The sequence below is a fragment of the Dermacentor andersoni genome, chromosome 8 (assembly GCF_023375885.2).
Source record: "Dermacentor andersoni chromosome 8, qqDerAnde1_hic_scaffold, whole genome shotgun sequence".
In the NCBI taxonomy this organism is placed as follows: domain Eukaryota; kingdom Metazoa; phylum Arthropoda; class Arachnida; order Ixodida; family Ixodidae; genus Dermacentor; species Dermacentor andersoni.
The window spans coordinates 112702831-112709768 of NC_092821.1; the positions used below are offsets into that span (position 1 = coordinate 112702831).

At 45.6% G+C, this 6938-nt stretch overlaps 1 long non-coding RNA gene across 1 annotated transcript; it reads left to right on the plus strand.

The window, feature by feature from the left end:
- Positions 1-1830: 1830 nt before the first annotated feature.
- LOC129384341 (uncharacterized) lies at positions 1831-5389 on the plus strand. Its single transcript, XR_011896099.1, has 3 exons — positions 1831-2636; positions 3478-3616; positions 4608-5389. It is a non-coding gene; the product is annotated as an uncharacterized lncRNA (long non-coding RNA).
- Positions 5390-6938: the final 1549 nt, after the last annotated feature.

Here is a 6938-nt window from a genome sequence, read left to right on the forward strand (position 1 = left end):
GCGGTTTCACCGAGCTCCCTCGGAACAAGAGGGGCGATGCTTAGTACAACAAGAAAAAAAGGTAACTGAACGACTGCAGCATAAGTTCAGGAAATAGGCTTCGGTCACGTACTGAAACAACCAGAAGCTTGATGTGGACGATTTGATTTTGCATACTTGAAGAAAAGAACTTAAAACAGGATTTATCATCCTGTTTCTTGTTGGAAATGGCGCCTTGTCCGTTGTACATGTTCCTCTTTTAGTCCGCGTCGTCGCAGCGCTCTTTTCTTCAAGTATGAAATAACCACAACTTGGAACCGTGGAAGGAACAACACGATAGAATATGCCTCGCATTGCTCTTCAAGTAGCATTCTAAGTTTATATCGCTAGGGGGTAACGTTCTTATCAAGGAACGTACTAGCCTAACTTTACCGGTTCTAACGTAAGGCAGAATTCTGTTACGATGTGCTTCCAGAAGCCTGGTTTTATCCATTTAAGCATGTAAGCAGACGTCGCAAGCCTTATTTTCGGAAACAAAGCAGTTAGAGCTCTTGAAAACAACTAGAAAACGAAATACCGCAACAAGTCGATCTTAGTAACGGCAAAGTCCCAAGTTATGTGCGCAAAATTATGATAAGGGCCTCGCAGGGGTGAATAAAGGTCGATGAAGCGATAAAGGTGCATTAAGGAGAAAACCGACTTATGTCCAACGTCCTACTCTGTCTTCCGGATTACTCTACTCTGAAGGTATAACTTCAAAAAAAAAATATTACAGTACAGAATTACAGGAAGATGCCACTAGTGCAATCCACAAGCAAAAAAAGATGTATTTAAAATATAAAGGCTTGAAGTCGACGCGAATAGAAAAACACACAAGAAACATTTTAGCTGCTCAGTCCAGAAGTCTCGCCAGACGAATGCAATCCCCGCTGGTCCCTAATTCCCTGCTTTGTCATTCTATCGAACGAAATCCCACCCACGCGTTCGGCAAGCCTGCACCCCGCTCCCCCCCGCCCACCCTGCAGTCGTGCTTTCTGTTCACTGATACAGCGAAGACTTCCTTGTGCCTCGCACTGCTTTGTTCGCGCAAACAATGCGCATCGTTTCGGAAGCTTTGCAGTTGGAATCGGCTAATCTTCGGGTTCAATTCCCAAATCCTATATACGTCGTTCCAAAGAGAACAGTTCCCGAACAACGCGCATGGCCCCTGTTAACGCACGGTTTATCGATATGTGCCTTGTCTGGCCCGAGCGATATTGTTGAGGAAAGCAACCTACTTTCCCTCGCTATTTTGTAGATGCTTGCAAAAAGTATACTTCGTTCATCGTTTGCTGCCAGGTACACGCCAACGATCTTTAATAGCCTTAGAAAACATATTTGAAGAGAGCAGCATTGCTGGCGGTTACTGCCGCATGTAAAACAAACGTTTCGTTTATAAGAGCTTCCTTTATTTGTGCCGTCGCTGTGCATATGCGATATTCTTGTGGCTCAAAATTGCTGCGTTGAGTGTTGCTCTTTATTATCTTTGCGATATGTGACAATGTTGTCGCTCGCATCGTTGTTTTGAGAGCCTCGTTGCAACGTGGGCGTGGTTTCAGCTGCTGTGTATATACGGCGTTGTACATACGCCAATTTGTTGTTGCGCTCTTTCTCATACACAACTATGCGCAAATGTACGCAAATTTACAAATGTAACTTTGTTACCTGTTCAAAAGTCAAAAAGTAGCAGGGTACCTATTTGCGCGCCAACATGTTAATCATGTCAATTAAAACAAATCATGATCCATTTCACTCTGTGAAGTTTGATAACAGGGGCCGTATTCTGTAGCGGTTCCTTTGGGAACCGGTTCCTTTGGGCTGCTGCCATTGGTCGGCGTTTCGTTGTCGTCATCCCTGGTGGGCGGGACGACAAATTTTGATGACGTCACACAGGTTGCCAATCTTCTGGAAAGGAACCGGTTCCCTGCTAGGAGAGGAACCGCGGAGAAGTGGTTCTCTCGAGGGTCGCGCGCGGGGGCGAGCATGATGTCGAGGGTTGCTAGGGCAACCGTGGCTGCCGGCTAACCTCGCGCCAGCTGACGAGCCGGCACCTAGACGAGACGAGACAGAGACGGCAATGGCGGCTCCTTTGGTTGTGTTGCTGGCGAGTGCCGAAAGACAACGACGCGACGAGAGGCAACGACGCGACGCGTTCGGCATGGCCGAAGAAGAGTTTCGGAGGCATTTTAGGGTCTCCAAAGACATAGTGTGACGTCTTTGCGATGAGCTGGAAGGACATCTCGGACCTCAAAGATTTCGTGGTGTCGACGCTACGATGAAAGTGCTGGCGCGCTGCGGTTTTTTGCCACCGGGAGCTTTCAACGTGCGTCGGGAATGAAGAAGCGATTGCACTGTCGCAGCCTTCGGTCAGCCGGAGCATTACAGCCGTCGCCAAGGCCATTACGGTTGTGGGCAAAGAAAAAGGGTGGGTTAGATTCCCATCCACGGCGCAGAAAGCCGCCGTCAAGGAAGGCTTTCTTAGCCGTGGAAAAATTCCAGGATTTCTAGGATGTGTGGACGGGAGTCTGATAGCCATCGTTCGCCCTAAGAAGCTCGGCCCCGGCGAAACGGAATCGTACTGGAGCCGTAAAGGGTATTACGCCCTCAACTGCATGGTCGTGAGTATTGTTCATTGACAAATATTTTCGATATGTGATTGCGCGAGTACACGTTGTAAAAAACTTCGTTTCGTTATTTTTCATCAATTGCCGGTAATACTTGCGTTCCTATGAGAGAACGTAGCGTTTGTGTTGTATGTGTAATGACGACTTTGATCTTTGCATAGAACACGGCCGCACTTTTTCAGTGCTCTCCAATCACAGTTGAATAGCCTTTCCGATGCTACAATGTAAACACATTACGCGCGATTTAAACCGGAATAGACGCCGTAGCAGTGAAGGCAGTCTTCGTCTGCGAGCGATCCTAACAGAAGACGAGCCTTTGTGATTCTTATTCGACGTAAAACTAAAGCATTGTGGCCAACAGACTGTAAACGTGAAAAGGAGCATCCCATCAATGAAAATGGTGTGAGGGAGAATGAGAATATGTGGACACCCATTTGCTCTAGCTGTTAATACGGCACATGCTGTTTCCGCATTCTTTCGCTTGTAATAGGCACTTTGTCTGAAAAAAAAAAAAACACAGGTGGCACTCTTTAGCAGAATCTTATACAATATGGACGGAAGAAACCAAAGGAATTATTTTGCACATTGTGTTGTGACCGCACGCCATACATGAGCATGTGTACACATGCCAACATTGCATTTGCAGGTTAAGATGACATTGTTATCATGCTGATCATTAGTTCAGCTGCCTACTGCGTATGTTGATATCTCTTTTTCTGTAATTGTGTTCGCTGACTGAACAGTAACTGATTGGCAAGTAGTGTTGTAAGCAAAAGGTTGTGCCAGATATTTGTTGTAGTGGCACTGACACCTTCTCTTTGCTTTCCCTTATGAGGTGTGCGACGCGAAGCTGTATATCCTGGCAATTGACCCACGGTTTCCGGGATCGTGCCATGATTCTTTCGTCTGGAGGTATTCTGCATTTCGCCGCCGCCTCACTCGTGGCCTGTTACTTCATGGAGAAGTCTTGCTTGGTAAGTGCACCTAAAGTAGCAGTGCTTCTTCCACATGTAAAACATTCACAGAAAAATAGTTTTGCATCCTAGCAAGCTTTAAGAAAGCGTGATTTGCTAGAAATGTGTTGTGAATGCAGCAGTACCTAATGAACCTGCAGCGACTATCGAGAGAAACAAGTCTCTCTTAAAAGGCAGATATTTGTACCAGCATGTATACAACAGCTGACATGTTATGCTGTTTATTGATTAATTTCAATACACTGAATGCCACGTGGAGCGTTACAGGCAGGAGTGGAATTCTACAGAACACGTCAAAATGGCAGTTTTCAAGTATGGTGGAAAAGGGTTGGTGACAATGGACTCGGGGACCTGGTCCCTGTCCTTGGAACAAAGGAATAAGCGTGTGCGTGAAACTTTCGGCATTGACGTTAGTGATCGGTGTAGTATATATTGTAGAATAGTGCAAGTTGCGCTATTTTTCTTTTTGTCTCAATGTGTGCGATTTTTTTTGTTGCAGCGACATGTGGTGCTGGAGTGATTAGAAAGGATCAAACGGGCAGCTCGATTTTGGGTACCTTCATGAGAAGAGGTATGAAAGGTAGAGCAAGGATCCCAGATACTGGCAGCATATTCGAGAGTAGACCTTAGAAGTGTTTTATAAAATAACACTTCTGAAGAGAGAAGAGCTAATAAGTTTTAGCGGAGGATGTACATTTAGGGAGGGGCAAATGGGATGAACGGAGCAGAAAACCACGAGTATGAAATAAATATTACATGTCCAACTTAACCTGAGAATGAGATTTGCAGCCAAGACAACAGGTGAAATTGGGCTTTTCTTTAAAATGAGTCAAACTTTCTTTACAACTTTCCGGGAAGGTAAATGTTTGATAGATATTGCAACAATAAATCCAAGACCCGCTCCTGTTGTAAAAGGGCCCTGGCGTAGACTGTGTTCTTGCATTGTGCCTTAATGTATCCATTTCGTTCACTGACATGCAACACTTTACAGGGGACTCTGGGTACCCGCTAGAGCCATGGATCATGACTCCTGTGCCTGGTCACCCAAATCGCCTCACAGCAGAGGGGCGCTATAATGAGGCACACGCATCAATGCGAAATGCCGTTGAGCGGTGCATAGGAGTCGTCAAGAGCCGCTTCCGATGCCTGCAGAGGTATCGGGTGCTCCACTACTCGCCTCAGAAAGCAGCCACTATTGTTGCAGCTTGTGCAGCGCTGCATAACTTCTGCCTTGCAGCAGGCGTGCCTCTGCCAGACGACCCAGATGACGACGGTGCACATGACGACAGCGCACAGGGGCCAGCCCAGGCACAAGTGCCACTTCAAGTACAGGTGCCACCGCAAGCGCACCCTGTACACCCTTCTCGAGCTTTGTTTCAAAGAGGCCGTGCGGTGCGCGAATCCATAGTTGGTGTGTTTCGGCTGCCCAGAAATTTGCGCATTGCCTACCTGCAAAGTGTGCGCCGGCGCACTCGCTGGCAAATGAGGCGGAGACATGTGCTGGTGTAACATGTTTTATTTTTCTTTTCATGAAGTAAATAGGCCGTGCACTTCAACATAACACATTGCGTGTGCTCACATGTGGCTAATCGTAGTATGCTGCATACTGCGGTAGTGAAAAGCACATGATTTGTCTATGTTGAGCATGACAGATACACATGCAGTGACAAATAACCATGTGCCATTATGTTACTCCTTTGCTCTGTTCACTGTGCTTCTGAATATTGTCTCGCCAGGGAACTTTCTTTAAATAAAGGTTATTTCCAAGGTGAATGGCAACCAATCTTGCATTGTTGAATATTGCTTTGTGATGCCTATTTTACTGTGCAGTATGCATTGTTCCAAAGCTGAAGATGTCTGTTCATGTGTGACACGCAAGCACAGCACAAGTTACACAGCAACTGAAATGTCGTTCAGAGCAATCTGTATAGCACATATTCAAACGTATAGCTACAAACGAGACATGCCAAGCACTTTTTGGAGCAGGATTTCTTTAAATAGCAGACACTCATGCTTACTACTGCTTTGTTTAAACTCAAGAGTTGCTTCAACATTGCATTTCTTGCACACATGATTTCACATAATGCTCGTAATTGCTGCTTAACAAGGTGCAACAATATAAACAAAATCATGACAATGAAACATTTCTTTATTTATTCATTTTATTCATTGGGTACCTGCTTCGCCATTCAGGCATTACAGCAGGGAGGGTACAACTCTTATAAATGAACACTCAGAATTACACTCATAAAGCATGGAAGAAATCATCATTTGAACAAATACAGACAGTGTCAGGTGGTAGAGTATTCCAGTCTCTTATAGTACGAACATAGAAAGAGTAGCGGAAAGTGTCGCTTTTAACCCTCTATTGCATGGCGTCCCATATTTGGCACATACCGGTTACCATTCTTTTTCGCGTGTGTGAGATTCCCAGTTGAGAATGTGATACCGTCAGAGTAAATCTCGTAGTTATGCGCACTTATTATGGGCAAGTGCTGCCATCTCTTGAGTGATACGCAAAACAGAGGTGAAGTAGATTTTGGGATGCGACGTGAAACTCTGAGGGGGCAAACACGAGCAATTGGTTTTTTTTTTCTCTGAAAAGTTCGACCGCAGAAACGTAGAAGAATTATTTTGGCATATTTTTTGGCCTCGCCAATTCAAGGCAGTTACTAGTTTTCTCAATTTTGCCTGCAACTACAGCAGAGAAACCGAAATCGGTGTGTGCCATATTTGGCACAGTATGAACTTGAAAAACAAAATATGGTAACGTGCTGCCATCTGTTCAATAGCCCGAAGCTGCAGGTCACTCTATCACAAGATGTAATTTTGACGATCGGTACGGTGAGGGCGAATTGTCTACCAAACAGCCGCCTGAAAAGTGAAAAGGAACTGAAATGTAAAGGAAGTGGTGCTTCAGAGGCACTCACAAGCGCGATAGATGACGTAGAGTTATCGTGTGTGCGTTGATACGACAACCGCGCCGTGACATTTCTGTCGAGCTTTGTTGGGAGAGATCCAGTCCAAAAGACTCAGCGCTGGTTTACCTCCACCAAGGTGTTTCGCGAAATTGATTGCCCCAGCGTAGTGAAGGTCCATAACAGGCACATGGGTGGTGTCGACCTGCTGGACTCTCTGTTTGGACTTTACTGCATACATATCAGATGTCGAAGAAATGGCACTATCGAATTTTTACGCCTATGCTAGACTTATCGGTACTAACAGCATGGGTATTGTACAGGAGGGTGCAGGAGCAGCTTAGGAGGAGACAAGTACTACCGCTGGCTCAATTAAAAGCAGAAATTGCAGAATTCCTTACCTC